This window comes from Centrocercus urophasianus, unplaced genomic scaffold (genome assembly GCF_019232065.1).
Source record: "Centrocercus urophasianus isolate 14NV4802_14NV808 unplaced genomic scaffold, USGS_Curo_1.0 seq_12, whole genome shotgun sequence".
Classification (NCBI taxonomy): domain Eukaryota; kingdom Metazoa; phylum Chordata; class Aves; order Galliformes; family Phasianidae; genus Centrocercus; species Centrocercus urophasianus.
This window is the reverse complement of record NW_024884364.1, coordinates 8,577,055-8,596,310: the sequence shown is the minus strand read 5'-3', so window position 1 is coordinate 8,596,310 and position 19,256 is coordinate 8,577,055. Positions and strand designations below refer to the sequence as shown.

Sequence of the window (19,256 nt, the reverse complement as noted above, 5' to 3'; positions counted from 1 at the left end):
TTTCTTGGTGCAACTGGGTGAGTGACAGATCCTAGCTAGCAGAGTTCTTTCTTCTAAAATAAGTCTGAACTGAACACTCACAGAAAAAACAGAATGTCAACTTCTCTATAAATCAAAAAAATTTATAACACTGACCTTTGGCTTGGAAATTGGTACTTGAAGTAGTTTGATAAACAGTCTAAAAGTATTCTCATACAAAAAAGCCCCGCTGTTAGCTCAGTAACTCATGGCAGAGGTCTATGAATCTCCCACAGAGAATGTAGTGTCTGTACTAGCAGTACCACTCACCTACTTGTGAAGCAGAGGAAGCACGTTCCTGTTACAAAGCTGTGACAGTTTTGGATGCTTCATCTCTGTGACAGTAATAGAACCATCTGCACTAGGAGAAGAATTCTCTATTTAATCACATACAATATGTTCCTCTTTCACTAAAGCTCCACTCAATTTCTAGGCCAAAGGGAGATCAGAGTAGAGGAAAGCCCTTTCTGCAGGTTGTTATGTTGCCATTGAAGTCTATCCAGCAGGCACACACAAATGAAAACTGTTTACTGTAATCATCATAAAAGCAAAAGGCCCTTTTCAAGTAGGTGATGATCTTACTCTCTCGTCACTCTTTCATCTAGTATAACTCACTGCACTACAGTGCATTAGCAAAAGGCTGTTAAAGTTAGAATGGAATTAAATTTAAAAAAGCCAACATTGATCTAAATCCTCCAGTTTTAGTAGGAGCAGATGAACATACCGAGAATGAACCCATGATGTGAAAGGAGACAAGTTAATAAAACCAAGGCGATTATTATAAACTTTTAGGGGCTGTCTAACAGGATTTCTACAATTAGGAAAATACCTTTGACTGTCCAGGATATAATACATAGAAATGATCATTTTCTACACATTCTTTCCCTTCAGTGTTTTGAATATTGAAAAGAGCTTTTTCCAGATGAAACATACACCAAAAAAAGAGCAGAAGTGCCACTTGGGAATCTATGCAAAAGTGCCAATGTGTTATGAACCACTCATTCTATATTCCTTTCCTCCTCCTGAAGAACAACTGGTAAGCAATTTTTACTCAGTGATACACTGATACTTTCAAAAAAACTTAGGATTATAGAAATTTACTTGAGTTTGGTATTTTTCCACCAAAAATGATGGAAAGCATTTAATTCATACTAGAACTTCTTTCAATCTAGTTGTTGCCCAGTGGTAATGACTTCAGTGATTTTCCATGACAAATCTGAGCTACAAGCTGAACAGGTCACAAACGTTGTCATAATCATCATGTTAGGGTGAACTCAATACTTGTTTGCAGAGTTTATTGCTCTTTTGGATATTCATTAAAGTACTTTGTTGTGGGTTTGTTGTTTTTTAAGCTGTTGTGGTCCATGGGAACAAATTAGCATGTTTAAGGTCTACACTAGAAAAGAGTAGTGAAAGCATTGAACTACGAAGCAAAAATCAATAGATTTAAGACTGTCTACAAATTTATGTATAGTAAAAATAATGGAACTGATGAAACACTTGCAAATGGCATCAAGCTGACAGTCTTTGCTAGACACTTCACAGACCACACTGATCTATTAAGCAAAGCAAGAATCCTGAAAAATAGACTAAAGGAATGGAAAGCAAGTCCACTGAAATCTTATGAGCACCACCAGTCATATCTGTGTACAACTGTACAACGGTACAACTGAGAGCGGAAGCTGACCTTCCTCCTTGACACAGTATTCTGCAGACAAACAGAATCATAGAATAACCAAGGTTGGAAAAGACCTTCAAGTTCATCTAGTCCAACTATCCACCTATCACCAATAGTTTTCACTAAACCAAGTCCCTCAACACAAAATCCAAATGTTCCTTGAATAACTCCAGGATTGGTGACTCCACCACCTCCCTGGGCACCTCCAGTGCTTGACCACTCTATCAGAAAAGTAGCATTTCCTAACTTCCAGCCTAAATCTCCCCTGGTGCAGCTTGAAGCCATTCCCTCTGGTCCTATCACCAGTTAAACGAGAGAAGAGGCCGACCCCCAGCTCACTACAACCTCCCTTCAGGTGGTTACAGAGAGCAGTAAGGTCTCCCCTGAGCCTCCTCTTCTCCAGACTGAACATTCCCAGCTCCTTCAGCCACTCCTCATAAGGCCTGTGCTCTGGACCCCTCACCAGCTTTGTCGCCCTTCTTTGAACCCACTCCAGGGCCTCAATGTCTTTCTTGCAGTGAAGGGCCCAATAAAAAATATTGTGTCTGCTCCAACACTAAAATGAGATGCAATCTGAATGAAGTGTGTGTCATTATTATAATGTGGTTTTGGTGTTCTCTAAAAACTGTCCCTTTCCAGAACAATTAGGGCCATCTTAAGTTTCAAAAAATTTTCCATCAGTCTTCAAAATTAATTTTGAAAATGACCAAATACTCACTTTTTCAGAAAAAAAAAAAAAAAAAAAAAGATATTTGGAATTTGGAATCAGATTCCTATGGTTTATTGGTAATAATACTAGGCAGTTTTATGAAGATAATTAAGCTCTGTCTCAACAGGGAGGTTTTTTAGTGCAGAGGGGGAAAGAATTTAGTGATGACATAATCAAAGCAGCAAAAATTGTTCATCATTTCAAAACTAATGAATTGTGTAGGGTCAAAGTAAGCAATGCCTATGAAATAAAGCTCAGGTTCTATGTAGTAGAGCTGGAGTAGAAAACACTGACATTTAATCGAGATTCTGGTTCACTCCATTGTTAATCTCACTGTCAGTGGAGAAAATATTTCCTTTGATCAGAAACATGTTTTCCCAAGGATGCTATATTTCATTTGAAACAGAGCACAAATTAGCCTTCCTAAAATAAAAAATTAAAAAAAAAAAAACAAAAAACCAAAAACAAAAACCACCCAACAACAACAAAAAAACCACTATATAAACTTTTGGCAAAGAGATTTAAAAGAATATATATTACAGCCAAAATGTATGCCACTTGGCTTCATTAAATAAACTTTCAGGGAATGTATTTAAAAGAAAAATACTCAAAATCTACACACAGAATGCATAACACTGCCACCAAGCACATTCTGGTGGAACTGAAGACAAGTCTTATTTAATCCCCAGTCATATGTTGAAAGTTAAGACCTTCATTTGCAGTGTGCTCTTTTTCAGAAATGTACACACTCTATATTTAAATACATGGACGCTTTATCAACTTTGATCATACTCTGGGCCAGTGCCTCAGTCTCTTAAATGCAGGTGAACTGAAAATCAACTAATCTGAACATTTCCACAGTATCAGGTGAGAAGTAGTATTATTGTCCTACAGCATAGGATTGGATATTCATTTTGTTTGGAAAGGATCTCAGGTCTCTAGTCCAATGCCCTCCCTGAGGCAGCCATGAGGTCAGAACAGGCTGCTCAGGGCTTTTTTCAGTTGGTTCTTGAAAACCTCCAAGGATGGAGGCTGCACAGCCTCACCAGGCAACCTGCTCTGTCTACTGTCTTTCTACCATGCATCACTGCAAAGAGCTCTACTTTCTCAATAACTCTCCCGTAGGTACCTGGGGCTGCTGTTTGTTAAGTCCTCTCCAAGCCAATTGTTGGTCAAGCTGAATAAGCCTGCTTCTGCAGTCTCTTCTCACAGATCAAGTGCTCTGGCCCCTCAGAGGCACTCCTCCAGTTCACTGATATCTTTCTTACGCTGGGAGGCTCAAAATCAAACATAGTATTCTAAATGTAGCCTAGTAAGCACTGAGTACAAAGGGATGATCACTTTCCTTAAGCTATTGGCTGTGCTCCTACTCCTCTAGCTCAAGGTAGTGTTGGCCTTCTTTGCTGTCAGGGCTCAGTGCTATCTCACATTCAGTTTGCTGTGTATCGAGACTCCCCGATATTTTCAGCATAAAAGCACCCCAGCCAGCAAGTTTCCAACCTTTAAACATTCAATCTAGCTTGTTATATCATATTCCTTCTGAAAAACAGACAGCCTAAGTAAACACTGCCAAGATAATAAGCATTCTTTTCCTATTTTGATATGGTTAGCATGAAAATCAGCTAATGTATCCCAATGGAAGCCCCAAAGCTGACACTCAGACATAGGAAGTCAGTAAATATAGAACATGTGCAACACAAACAATTGTAAGCTGGATGGATTGCTCTAATGATAGCAGTATTGGACTGCATTCCCTTTTCACTGGTGGACACAATACTAAATAGGTGAGACACATTCAGAATGCCATCAGTTATAGCTATAGTGTGTTCAGTATCAAATCTTTCCAGTTTTTTCAATTCTGTCTCTATCATGTTATTTGGTAAAGAATGGACTCTGTCATACAGGTGAAAACATTGGTTGAGGTTGGCAGGTATTGCTTCCATACTCACACTCAGACTTGCTGTATGCTTATCTGCAATGCAAGATCCACGCTTTAAAAATGTATCCTGATTATCCTACACTGGAATGCCAGACAGCAGTTTGTAGCAGATCACTTAAGTGACCCTAGTGTATGGATACAGATTTGAAAGTGGAATTCGGACATTCTTCAAGACGTGAAGAATATAAATTGAATTGAAAATGTTTTCTCCCCTTATCCTTCCCTCTAGGTTTGTGAATCTTTACTGTGGAATAGACTATGTTCTATAAAAACTGCAACTCATTTAATTTAATCACATTTAGTTCTCTAAAAGTCAAATATGCTGGAAAGACTATGGATAGATCTTACACTGATGGGAAGCACGACAGAAGACAGAATGTTTCCTGAAACCACAGGTTAATAAAGCATACTGATGGTCAAGTGGAGAAATCATTCATGTCTTTGGTCCCGCAGCCAAACAAAAAGAACAATACATTTCTATGAGGATGGTGCAGATTGACAGAAATTTACCTATGAGCTGGTCAGTATATTTTTCAACTAACTAATTTAACAAATAAACTTTGGAATGTCTTTCTCCTTTGTAAAGTTATGGTGGTTCTAATGTATAGATGAAAGTTGGAAGAGTACCTCACTAGGGTTCTATTGCTATATTATCCTACTTATGTTAGGAGATTTCTCAATTTCTATCTGGTTTGTGTTTGACAAAAGTATTGAAAGTTTGATCTCGATAGCTCATCTTCCGCCATCAACATGCCATTTAACTGGATAGAGACCCCCCTCCTTTGATACAACCACCAAACAGGAAGTAGTCACCTACCTGAGCTGTTGATGCAATGCTACGTAAATCATGATTTATTCACAATTGAACTCTCCATCAATTCACATTCATTCTTTCTGCATCCACAGCCAACACATTCAGCCACATTTATTACAGGTAAGCAACACTCAAACTGGGAGTTAATCACTTGGTTCTTTTATTTATTCTTTACAAGGAGAGTGGTTTCTTTACAAGGAGAGTGGTTAGGCCCTGGAACGGGCTGCCCAGGGAGGTTGTGGATGCCCCGTCCTTGGACGTGTTTAAGGCCAAGCTGTACGGGGTCCTGGGCAACCTGATCTGAATGTGTGTGTTTGGTGGCCCTGCTAGGCAGGGGGGTTGGAACTACATGATCCTTGAGGTCCCTTCCAACCCGGGTGATTCTGTGTGATTCTGTGTGATTCTGTGTGATTGGAATTAATGTTGGAATTTGGACATATCTACTTTTAAAAGATCTAGAGTGAAGTATCTCTCATTTATACAGTTGCTGTTTTAACTACCTCTGTTAATGATTATTCTTTACCGTATAGTTTGTGTGTCTAACCAAATTTAATTTAATAGAAGACTCTGACTGAAGAACAAATATACTTGAAACACAGAAATATAACAATTATGGTTATAGTTCTGTCCCCACTGGCAAGCTGTAATCTGTCTCATAATTGTAACATGCTACGGGGATACTGATGGCAATACCAATATTCTATGTAGTAACACTAATGCCATAAGACAGCTGCAAAGGCTGCCTGGGGGAATCCTATCGTAGGATCATTGCCAAGTCTGCTAAATGATAAGAAAGTGTCAGGGCACTCCAACCCTTCATGGAAGAGTTCAGAGTTCCCATATGAATGTAGTGTATTTCAGGAGATTCTGCACAGAGCTCTTTGTGGAGCCACAACAAAAAGGTTAGTTGAATTATGCCAGACAGTATTCTTGCTCTCTGAACCACCATATAGTATTTCTTAGCTGAGCATGTACAATTCCCAAAAGCATGGTAAAACACTCTTCCCAAGTTTAAGGTACTTTCACAAAGCTGATTCTCTTATTAACAGTTCCTTTCTGTACAAAAATAATAGACCTACATAAAACAATGTGAGTACATGATATGGATTTTGGATGTGCTAAAAGCATGCGCTAGTCCAAACAATTCTTGGAAACGAATAGTAAACCAATCTGGACATGTTAGGGTAAGAATGAAGCAAGAGGACTACACCATTGAAAGTACTCTTGGAAGGATAAATTTGCTTTTAAGAATTAGATAGGGTCTAACCATTTTAGAAAGTTGGACATTGTTCATGGTCACTGGGACAAGACGAGTTAACAGTAACTGAAGTTACTGTCTAGCCTGGCAGTATGCCCTGAAATCTACTTACTTGTGTGACAAACTACATCAAATTTCCCACAGAGATTTTGATAAAGCTTTCATCTACTAAAAAACTCATTAGAGAAGATAAGCAATGCAGTGCAGTGATTAGATAATTACCTGACGTTCTAGTCTTATCAGGTAATCTTCCATATAATTATATCACAGTAGTGCTTTAACAATCATTAACACAGTCTGATACTTTTCATCTATTTCAATTTAATATTTGTAAAGTGCTTTAATGTTGCTTGAAGGAAAGAATTAAAGAAAAACTTGTTTATTTCTTCTCTTCTGGAAGTACTAAAAGATAATGTTAGCCTTCAGTCTGCCATGCAGTAGGACATGAAATCATCTGTACACAGCCAATGGCATATGAATTCTCTTGAGTACTGACTCACTTTTGAAAAATGTTACTTAGCACCTGAAATAAGGGTGAAAAGCTTAAATAAAATAATTCTGCAGATAACTCTCTGCATTTATGTCTTTGTTCCCAAGAAAAAAAGTAATGATCTTTAGAAGATATTGATCTTAAAAGAAGAATCCATTGATTCTAAAAGGGATGTAGAGAAAGGCCAGCAATTTCGAGACAGTAATAGTCATTAAGGACAGAGGTATCTATTTACTCTCTAATTTCTGAAAATCTTGACCTAGATTTCTGTAAGCACATAACCAACCAGATGTTAGATGAGTATAATTCCAGTTTATGTGCACTACTTAATCTGTCAAACCATCACAAATTGCCCATGCCTGAACTAATTATTGCATAATCTTATTGCTATAATTTGCACCTTTTATAACCCTATTCCTGTTATCGTTACTTAATGTAGCCTTCCTAAAACCATGCTGTAATCTCTTCAGAGAACTCATCTCTTCATAAGAACTGTAAAAATCCATTGAGTGCTGCAGGAATAACAAAATACCATGACTTTTGTTGGTAATTAGTTGCAAGAACATAGAAGCTGTCCAATCCAACAGCAACCTGATACTTTAGGAACCTTACCAACTTAACCAGCCAGTTAACCCTTCAGTTCAACTGTTCTCAGTCTCAGTCTGCATCAACAAAGGCTCTGCAGCTATTTCTACCACCTAACACTGATATACAAGTGATTTATAGGTTGACAAAACCAAATAGAATTGCAACTCAAGTTGTTCTGGTCAACTCACACATTCAATAATTCTTTTTTCAAAAATGCTTATTATAATCAAGAGAAAAGGAGAAGAAAACTAATGATGTGAATTTCACCCTGAGTCCATGTTAAGAATTAATCTGCATTCTCAGCATAAACATCTTAGGAATTCATACATAGTTAGACTGATAATAACATATATAATCAGATCACAAAATATGGACACAAGAGTCCACCACTGAGAACAAATTCGGGATACTGCCAGAAGTGCCAAGGTTCTATTAGCATCTCATAATTCTTCACCCAGTGACAACTTTGGCCCTTTAGTGCAAGAAGTAGCATATATTACACTTGATTCTCCATCACATTCTCTACTGTCTTGCTTATCCTAACTCTGTAAATTCAGACTGCCATTTGTTTTTCTCCTGGTCTTGCCCAGATTGCAAAGCAGGATACAGCTGTAGCCTCTTCCTTGATTTCACACCACAGTCCTTCTCTCCCGTTCTATCTTTCTGGCTTTCTCCACTCACAGACATTCCAAAATGACACAGACATTACTCATGGATTATGGTAAATAACACCAATAAAGGTTCTAATGGCTCGTTCAGAAATTTGTGCAAATACAGAATCAGAGTATTCCAGATGGGTACAACTGTCTGTATCACCTCCAGAAGCCAGTGTCTGGATGCTGTGCCACTCATTCTTCCACGCCCTAAAAGCAGTGAATGAGTTAAAATGAACAATGAATAATTTTATAAAGAAACCACCAGGAATGTGTATTCCTACTGGTTTGTCTTTCCGGCTACATTTGCCTTTTGAGAATACCAGTAGGGAAAATTGTTTAGAACTCAGACACACACGGAACAATAAAACCACTAAACTGAACTATTAGAAAGTTAGTGTGTAGATGGAACAAGTTACAGCTGCATCAAAGAAAAGCTGGGTAGCACAGCACAAGAGAAACTGAGAAGGGTTCCGGATCTGCAATCGAATAGATGTTCTGAATATAAAGCAAGCTGTTTATTCATAGTTATTCCTTTTTAGAAAGAGAAACACAAGCCTTTCTGATAACTACTTTGTGTTACTATCTACTATTACTGTTGAGGTAAAAATCTTTCCAAAAGACCTAGTAGCATTGTAACTGCAACAAGAATAATGCACCAGATTCAGAGAAACAAACACAGTAGAAAACAGTTAGTTAACTAAGTCATTTAAAAAGCAATCAATAAATCCAACATTATTTCTCCTCTGAATGCCATTCAGTTTACTTTTCCCCCCTCCTTCTGTCCCCAAAGAGCAAAATCCTACTGTGCAGTGCCTTCTGAAGGCTGTCTGCCTGCTGTCCTTACTGCCCACCTACCGTAGGGAGCAGCTCCTCCCACCTGCACATAAAAGCCAAGTGCATGCTACCAGCAGCTGATCAGAGCACTTTCTCAGCCCTCCACTGTTTTGAACCAGTGATCTTCTCTCCTTGGATCTTGTACACTCAAGGTAAGATTACCGCTGCTTCAGGTTTCTCTTCTAACCAGTTATTGTGAGGAAGTCTTAATGTGAACTCTAGCACTGCCTTGCTGGGTGGTGCTGGCAGCTTGCTTTGCTTTTTATTTTTTTAACATGTAGTGTCATCTGACAGTTAAGTTAGTAACAATCTGTTGTTGTGGCAATGAAATGAAAACAGATCTTGCTGGGAAATATTGTGTGGCTGAGAAATGGTCTTCTCTCCCTTTCTGATAGATTTTTGAAAAGATTTTTTATCCAGATCACTTCCAACAATTTATTATCCCTCTCAGTGGTTTCAGTCCAGTCAAAGTTATTTTTTTTTTTTTTAAAAAAAAAGGACACTTTAGAGCTGCCTTAAGTTTGAAGAAAAAAAATAGCTTAGTGATAACTCGAAGTGCTGACTCAAGAAAGAATCTTTGTGTTATTACAACTGTTATTATTTACGAGGCAGACTGAGACAGTTTTGGGGATGAAGTGCACCTCCACAGGTTTCTCTTCCCTTTAAAAATCATATAATCAAACTTACGCTCTCACAGGAGCACAGTAGTAAGGCTAAGGGAGTTTGCTGTATGGTGTCAAATATGCTTAAAGTACATATTTCACAAGCAACATTCTGCTTCTTGGAACAGACCTCTTACGTCTATGAAAGCTATAAATCAGCTTGAATTGCATTTTATCAAGGTTGCCCACATAGGCATTTCTAATGCCACAGGAAGGAATAGTTAACTGTCTCATGCAGACAGCTGTTGAATAGTGGAAACAGTAAAACATAAGTGCTTTCAAAACTGTGTTTGCACTCCCTTCTGTTCATGTGTCATCCTCACAGAGATGAATCTATTAGTGAATAGCACTCTCAGTGCCATTCAGTTGTGTCAGTGTGCTTTTAACAATCACCTGCTTAAAGAAATTCCATCACAGAAATAAATCCTCACTGTAGAATGCTTCTCCAGTTCTCAGAGATGAGAGACCATGAACTACTAAACGCAAGCAATAAATGCTGACTCTAAATAGTTTGTTTATATTACATGTAATTCATTCTGCTGTTAGAGTGGTTTTCCTTTTGAAAGCCAAACAATTCTCTTCCTAAATTGAACCTTTGTTGTTCTTTCCCCAAATAAAAAAGTCTTTTCTAAGAAAGAATTATCTCCACGCATAGCTGTACTCACAGTAGCTGGAACTTTTTAAGCTACAACTCTGTATAACATCAGCAGAACTCTTCTCAAAAGGCCTTTTCCTGCATACTGTAAGAGATTCTTCTCTTTATTTTACATGTTATTTGTTGTATCTAATGGAGGAAAGAAAACATTGCCTTCAGCTACTTGCCTGGAAGATTACATAAGTAACTTCTCTTAAAAAACAAAACAAAGAACTAACTATACAAAACAAAGTAAAGTGATTTCTACAGGAGGATTACAGTAAAACAACATTTGCATCCAGAAAATCCATGCAAGTTGCCTATAGAAAACATGAATCATTGGATTCTATTCCTAGAGCAGGTATTCTGTCTTTAAGCTACAAAATTTTACCCCTTAGTTAACACTGGATTTTTATAGTAAGCCCCCTTCCATCTACTGAAATGCCCCTCTTGTAAAGCACAGATATGCTTTCAGCTTAGAATCATATATAGAATTTACATCTAAAATCTGGCAGTAAAGCCTCATCTTTCATACAGAACTTCAACAGATAAATCAACTTCTATCAGAGCATTTTTTCAATTAAAAAAAATATTTTAAAATGCATTTGTCACAAGAAATGTGTATATAGCAAAATACCTTTTATTAAAGCCTGCTGTGAAATGTGATGTTTTGGCATTTCAAAAATGGATTGCAGGGCATATTAGGAAAACTCCACTGAAAGGAATGTATCTAATTTAGATCAGAATCTCCTCTGAGCAATTCCTCTCTTAGGCTGAATAGATCATTCAGCTGAGCATCACTTAGCAGCAGGGAATGAAGGGAAACTGTAACCAGCTCATCTCCCAGAATACTTAGGTGTCTAGAAATGCCTTCATTGGCTTATGTGCTCATCTGAAACTCCTTTTTAAAATTAAAACATGCTGACAGTAAGATAAAAACATTATCACTTAAAAATAATCCTATAACCACACTAAAAATAAATAAAAAGAGAGTCAGTGGGAGAAAAAGGAATTCAGATTTTTTTTTTTTTTTAATGATGACCACAACATTTAAAAATATACATATATAAAAAAATGTTTTTCTATCACTGACCAGCCAAGTGTTAAGAAGGCATTCTGAGCCACTTCTCTTGATGGTGGCATTTAAGGGTGTTTTTTGGTGTGTTCATTTAGGGCACAAATGCCTAGTGAAATTACTAGCACAATTCTATTAAATTTAATTCTATTAAAAATGCTAGACTAGATACCTGAAAAAGTTATACCTGTATAGGCTGAACTACTTAGTCAGTGGCCTGCCATTCCCACTGACTCTGAGACATTCTGATCTACATTAATTTATTTTACATTAAATTATTTTACATTAATTTATTTTCACCACCTCTTTGTGAAGCAGAGATATGTTCCCTCTGTCCATTCTGATACTCCAAGGACTGCTCCAAAAGCATTACCTCCTATTTTATTATGTTGTCCATGACATCAGAGGCAGATGTTGGTGGTACGGCAGTAGAAATTGAACCTTCCCACCAATACTCCCTTACCTGTTGTTGCTATGTGACAGATGGCAGCAGTTGGGCAGTCTGACAGAATGGTGTCTGTCATGGGAGTGTGGATGAAGCAAAGGTGTGCCATTAAACTTTTCCATGTGGAAAAAAAAAAATGGGACCCTGAACATTTGTGGAGACCAAATGGTGGATGTGAGGCGCTGTTGTGTTTCAGCAGCGACAACATTTCTTGCAGAATTGCACAGCTAATGCTGGTAACTATGTTAAAAAATAGCATTTTGTGTCTCAGACTTTGCTGTATCAAATAGTGTGATTGTGCTCTTTGTAACTGCTGTAGTTTCCATGGAAATAAACAAGCATCACTTTCAGGGCTATCTGCATAAATACATGGACTGTTTGCCTCATGGTCACAGTGGAAATTCATTGCAGAGCAGATAGTCAGGTTTAGCTCTTTTGGGTTTCAGTCCAGCACTTGGAAGCTTCATTTTGTATTCAGCCTTATAAATTACACCGCTTTGCAGCTGATCTATCTTTGCATGCTTCCTTAGGACTGAACAACAGGGAGGATTTCAGTGTCACTTCTTACGAGAGGTAACCTAATCCTAACACTTTGGATCTTCCTTTGAAATCATTTACAACCCCCTTAGCAGGATTTTAAAGTCATTCTTGGAGGGGAAATAGATAAAAAATAAACAATCAAATGACCTCCCCTTTCTTACCCTCTGTGGTGAGCTGAGACTAGCCTGCTCTTGTCAGAATGAGCAAGCATGGATCCACTGCCATGGACCAGAAAAGGCAGCAACACCTAACTATAGCAGTGCAGTCTTGGTAACACAAGATTGGTCTTGTGAATGTTGAGTTATCAATAAATAAAATTAATACATGCTTATGCTTGATTTCTGAAGTAACTGCCTTACTTGCTTTTGGAGGTCATGTCTCTCATTCTTCTACACTGAAAGTTACCACAAACCTTGCATTGCTCACAGTGAATGTGTGAGAGGCAACTGGAGAATTAGTATGGAGAAAAAAAGAAGGGGAAAAAAAAAAAAAAAAAAAAAGATTGACATAGTATTACCTGCAATAGAAGTAGGACAGTTGTTATAAGTAAGTGAGAAAACCTGCAACACAGCATTTTCAGCCCATTTGCTTTATGTCCTGTTATATATCTCAGGGGAGGAAGGATTACGTTTTATTGCTTTAAATATATCCCCGTATTTGCCCTTACTCTTTTGGCCTTTCAATTACCCTAGCACATGGATTCCTTCCTTCTCCTGAGAGATAATTGGTTTTTTTTACTGGTGTCGTATTTCTAAAAGAGCAATGGCTTTCAGTGGAGTTACTGTAGTGAGGAACAAGAAAAGACAAAAGCATAGCGATGGCTTGTTCTGTCTTTGATTAAAACCAACAAATATCTGTATTTAACTGTGCAGAAGTTTCTTACTTTTACCTCTTCACTGACATGAAATCCTAGCAAATATATATTTCTATTTAATGGCTTCCCCTCCAGAAGAAAATGAGATCCATTCTTTATGCTAAAAGTATTTTGCTTTGGCAAAAGTTATGAGTTTAAAAGATAATGATGAGTCCTGGTTCTGAAGCCTTTTGTGGGTCTTGTGCAATAACTGTGCCTATTCTTTGTACACATCAGTAAGCAATTGTGCTTGGTCTCCCCATACTCCTGAAATGTTGGATGTGTTTCTGTAATTGTCTTGATTTGTAATGAACTTAATGTCTCATAATTGCACTGCAGGAGATTAATACCACTGTGCTGTCTAGGGACATCTTTTGATTATTAAATCTTCATGCAAGCCCACATCTCATAGCAAAGGCAAGACAAATGTAAGTCTCTTGCTTCTTGGATGACAGGTGAAACTGCTGAGGAGTGACACGCAATGGAGTGAGTGAGAATCAGTGCCCTCTCTTGGTTAGAAATAATATATAAAGGAGCCCTATGAGAGTTTATCAGTTCCCTCTGCTGGCTACAAAGCCCACAGCCAGATGAGCAGCTGTGTTTGCGGGGGCGAAGGTCTTAAGTTCTATTCCCAGAGCTGTGTGCATGCGGTAAACTGATGACTGTGGTGTCTATGCACGTATGTGGACATCATTCTTCTTAGGGTCTCATCAGAAACTACACTGAGTTCAACAGGAGGGCACTCAAAAATAATATGGAGTTCCTGGGAGGTAAAAAGCTTTCCATAAGCATCCTAGCAGCTACACCATTCTTAATATTATACAGCAAGAGCAAGAATATCATTCAGTTACACTTCATATTCTACATTCAGATTCACTCCTTCTTTTTCCACCTCTTCAGGACAAGCATGGCTATACTCATTACATTCAGTTTAGAGATGTCTGGTCAGTTATCACAAATATTCACAGCAAGAACACCATAATTGCCAAAAGTGATAAATAAATTAATTAAAAAGAAGAGGAATTAAGAAGACCAAAAAAAAACCAACCCAACAACAACAGAAAACGACAAAAATAAGCTATACTGGTCTTCTCTACTCTCTTAGGGAAAGGCCTACATATTCTGGTTATACAACTGGAGAAACAGGTTGTGTAATTTATGTAGCTTCTCTGAAACAAAACTGAAATGGAAAAACTGTTATATTTTGCAAACAAGGGGGAGTTTTTATTTTAAATAAACATATATACCACTAAAAATCAAAAGTTCCTGAGTCAGGTATCCAGATTCGCTTCAACTCCTGGAAATTTCTCATAGCAGTGTATAGGATACACAAATTTATCCTATTTAAGGCAGAATGATTCAGAGCTAATAGCCTGACATACTAGGAAAACAAATGTATTTTAAAAGTCAGATTTTTGAAACATCTGCAGCATGTTTCCTGCTAACTATAAAAGGAACCACTCTTTCTAGACCAAGATACTGCTCTATTCTTGTTTCAGAAGTGAAATAATAGTACACTGAGGAGTTGCACACAGTCCTTCAAGCAAAGCATCTGATCACTTCCCAAATTAAAATTCCATAGAGCAAATGAAGTTTCTAATACAACTCAGTGTTAAGAGGTGAAGCAGCAACATATGTACATATAATACAGTACAGTCACTAAAATGGCAATGCTTACATTGTCTTTCATTTACTTGATATAATTTTCAACAGGACAGAATGATGATGGCACAGCTCTGGGGACACTCAAACCAAATACAATCAGCTTACCACTGAAGCAACTAGCAGTCAAGTCTGTTTATGCCAGCAAAGGGCTTACCTCTGTTCTGCTCTTCCATTCTTCCCACCACGTGCAGAGCTCCAGTGAATGTGGAATATCAGAACAAAGATCTTTTATGTAACTCAGAGACCAGAATTTTTCATTCAGTCTGCCTTTAGAAAAAAAGGAAAAAGGAGAAGAAAGTGTTCATATATTTTCCATCAAAAGAATAAGGTGAACTTAGTCCAATTTTTAGATGATGAACATTAATATAAAACGCACAGCTGGGACCTCTGTTGGCAAATCTCAGCAAAAAAAAAAAAAATCAGAAAGTTGTTAATTTAGGTCAAAGTTGAGAAATAAAAGCAGGCTTGCGGGAGAAATTTATGTTGCCAACATTGATATCTGTCACTTGTATAGTGGATAAAAAGCAAATAAGCTAAGAGTAGTTGAGCAAATACACCCCACAAGCACTAGCATTCACATAAAATGTATTTTAGAAAATGAAGAAAAAAAAGACAACACTCAGTACTTATTTGCTTTCAGTCAGTGGCTTGAATTGAATTTACCATAGTAGCACATCACATTGTTCGCTACAGAAAAATGCAAAGCTTAGGCCTTTAGGAGTAAGTCTCTTGCGCTTTACTGGTTCCAAAAATGTCAGTGCTTGTCAAAGTGTTTTTGAAATAAAACCAAAAGCATGTTAATAAAGTGAACTTTCCAAGACAATGCTGGCCAAAGCCGATTCTTATATTTCTTTTCAGTAACAAACTGCCTCTGCGGTTGCTGAACTGATAGGGAGCAGGATTTAAAGGGCCAAAGCCAAATTCTGGTCAACTTAAAGAGGGTAAAAAATAAAACAAAAAATAGAGCTCTCAAACAGAGCACAACCCTCCAATGAATCAAAAGATTTTTGCTGAGGGTGGGCAGAGCTTAGCAAAATCCAGCTGAGCTTTCGAAAACGCCTGTAATCACTATTAGGCTCCTCTTGGAGGTATTTTGAGACTGGAATACTTGTGGGTATGATTGGTGAGGTGCTGCTGTAGGTTACTGGACAAGACTCAGTACTTATGTAATTTAGAACTCACAAGCTAAGCATCAGTTCACAGGAGCTACCCTGCCTATTTATTAATTCCCTAAATGAATTGAGGCATCAAAGACATCAAAGGGATTGTCCCATCCTACCATGGCCCTCCTGCAAAATGGCTCCAGAAATAGGCTCCAGTGAAGAATGAAGGTATTCATGATGAGCCGAGTTCCCACTGTGCATACAAGCTGCTTGCAAGTCTGGGTGGTGAGATGTCTGAACTGTTTGGCTGTATCCACATCTGTAGCAGCAGCTTCTGTCTCCCACAGAAGAGTCCTACAGTAGCTGGATGCTCTGTGCCAGTTACAGGAATCCCTGCAGTTTGCCCCAGCCAGTACAGCTGACATTAGGAGGCCTGTGCTGACATTAGAAAGTCTATGCAGTACAGCCCAAGTTGTGACTGCAGGGGTTCTTTCTTAATTTTTGCTCTCAGGAACTCCTATGGGCTACTATTATCTTTGGGGATCTGAGCATAACGCATTATCTTGGGGAACACAGAAGGCATTTTAGGATTGCTCCCTGAGTTCGCATTACCAGTCACAGCTAAAACTTTTGTTCATAATATCCGGGTATGTTAACATCCAAGCCTGATTCTTGATTAAAGATTCATTTTCCAGCAGTAAAGTGTTTAGTTTTGTACTGGTATAAAATTATCAGATGACCTTAAAGCTTTATTTTAAAGGAAATCCACTCTGTTGTGCTTTTGTAATGTCACAAACGCTGCCTTTTCGTTGCACAAGAGCAATCTAAAATGAGTTGCCAAACAGCATCTAAAATCTAACCTACTTGGTTTCTTGCTGGCATGTGGCTCTCAGGGTACACCTTTGTCCCACAGACAGAGCAAGATGGCTCTTAGATTCAAATTTTGAGCACAAAAACTGCCTTTCATTGAGTTCAGAATTAACTTGCAAGGAATATTTTTATTCTTCTTTTGAAATCCACTATTTTCAACATCACATCTGTCACTCGTATGTCGAATGCTCTCAAAAATGCAATACAAAAGGTCTGTGAGACACAAGTTAAACAAATTTAATTTGCAACTGTTCAGAGACATTTTCTCTGCTACTCTTGCTCTTAACTTTCTATTAACTGTTCATGTCAGGAAAACAAGGGTCCGAAAAATAAACAAGTGGAAGTCTATTTTATTTGCAGCATTCCATTCATCACACATACTGAGAGCTGGAATTTTAGTGTGAAGGATGCTCACAACTTCCAGCCGTAACCCTCAGTAACAATGACGATGCTTTAACCATGTGCATGAGACCAAAAGCTGCTCCTTTAGCTGCCACTGAGACTGACGCACCTGCTGCTCCACAGGGCACACAGGGCTCAGAGGGGTGCAGCCCTCGCTCCTTTTCATGCATTCCCCTCCCTGCAGGTATTTCAGACCCACTCAACTGTGAAACATCTTTGAGGCCTCCAAAAAGACACAAACTGTCATACCTGAAGCCCCAAATCTCTCAAGGTGGTATTATGTGAAACTGATTCAACCTGCTAGACACTTCAAAAAAATGAACAAACAAACAAACAAAAACACCAAATAATCTGAAACAACAACGAAAACCCTACTTTTGCATAATACACCGTGAGCGGCCATTAAGCGCCTGCCCCCCCCCACCCATCCCCTCAGCAGCAGGGTGTTCCCACTACCATTAAATGCTATTAACAGGCAGCACACTCCACCAGAGCATCCCACCTTCAGTGGGCTGTGGGCAGGGCCAGGGTACCAGGCAGCTCTTCATGGTGCCCTTGCCAGCCAGATCAGACCCTGTGTGTTATGTTCACGCCTTCTGTGTCCCACTGTGGTGGGGTCAGCACCACATCTGCCCACAGGCGGTCAGAAAAGTGATGTGGAGCCTGCCCTTCCCTTTCCCAAAAGGAGGGGCAAGGGTTGGGGAGTGCAGAAACTCCCTGCAGCCCAGTCAGCTGAGAAGCGTTTATGGAAACAATGCGTTTGAGGTTTTTTTGGGTTTGGGAGATACAGCCCAGGGGCTTCGCTTCTGCGTGCCAGCCCTCAGTGCCCCTCGGAGAAGGATCTGGGCAGCATTAGCACGCACAGATGCTGACAGTACTGGAAGGCCAAAATGGGGGAGGAGAAGGAGGTGAAGCTTCTCCGTCAGCTGGAAAGAAAATGTCGCATCCTGTGAGAGGGCCGCTCAGCATGCACAGTGGGAGGCATGGAGCCTTTCAGATTTCCCCCATCTGGCCGCAAAATTGAGGCCACTGTGAATTTAAAAGTAAACTAAAATTAAATTTCAAAGTCAAGTTCCTTTGGTGAAAAAAACAGAAAAGCCCCAAAATAACGCTGTATGTGGGTATCCTGTCTAATAAGGAGAGCGGCCGATCTTTTAAAGTTGAAATCCGAAAATCCCAAAACTCCCACATGAACCACCAGACACTTCTTGTCTGGTTTGAAGAAAGCAAACGATAAAACTGCTGTATTCAAAGGCAGGGAGGAGGCAAACAGCTGCATAGAACAGCTTTAACATTTCTCTCCAAAGAAAATTACCCACCCTGCGTTGTTTGAAACAAAGATTTTTCAAGGTGCGTCATTTTGATCTCCTTGTTACATCCCCTAGCATGGCAGAGCTCTGACTCACTCTTGGGAGCTTAAGGCAAATAAAGAGCAGCAGCTCCTGAACTTGATGGCCTGTAAATCTTGCATACAGTAAAGCTGATTCCCTGTCCTGCTCTATTCCCTTTGACTCCTTCTTACATAGATGATTGGTATGTCTGGAAAGATACGACGCTACAAATGCTTCACCTCCCTCTCCTGACTGCAGAAGCATCCAAGAACATCACCTACAGTAGATTAATGAATTTATCCTTACAAGCACCCTGGCAACGTCACTCTCATTTTAGAAGGAATTGAGGCACAGAGAAATTTGCTGGTGTAGCATTCCAAGGGACAAGCCAGATTCTCAAGTGTCTTCCCATCACGATGGAGACTGGTGGGAGAGCTCAGTTCCTACAAGGGCACTTCAACGAGAACCAGATTTTCAGGAGTGTTCAGCACCCAGTAGCTCTCACAATGGCACTCGCAGCCAAATTTTCTGAAAAGTTCCTTTGATCATCTGGCCACTGCATCAGTGGAAGCAGAAAGCTTTTGAAAAACCTGATCCTGTTTGTGGGTGCTGAGCACTTTTCAAAATTCTTGTTTTAAGTGACCCAGCCAAGGATGCAGACTAAAATTTGAACAGACCTCACTTTGCTTAAT

At 39.0% G+C, this 19,256-nt stretch overlaps 1 protein-coding gene across 4 annotated transcripts in view; it reads left to right on the top strand.

Moving 5' to 3' along the window:
- Positions 1 to 9,032: 9,032 nt before the first annotated feature.
- COL8A1 (collagen type VIII alpha 1 chain) overlaps positions 9,033 to 19,256 on the top strand; it is an 86,356-nt gene continuing 76,132 nt past the window's right edge. For all 4 annotated transcript variants that reach the window (XM_042810678.1, XM_042810675.1, XM_042810677.1 and 1 more), the window contains exon 1: positions 9,033 to 9,136. The gene's annotated coding sequence lies outside the window, so the exon portion shown is untranslated. The remainder of the gene's footprint in view (positions 9,137 to 19,256) is intronic.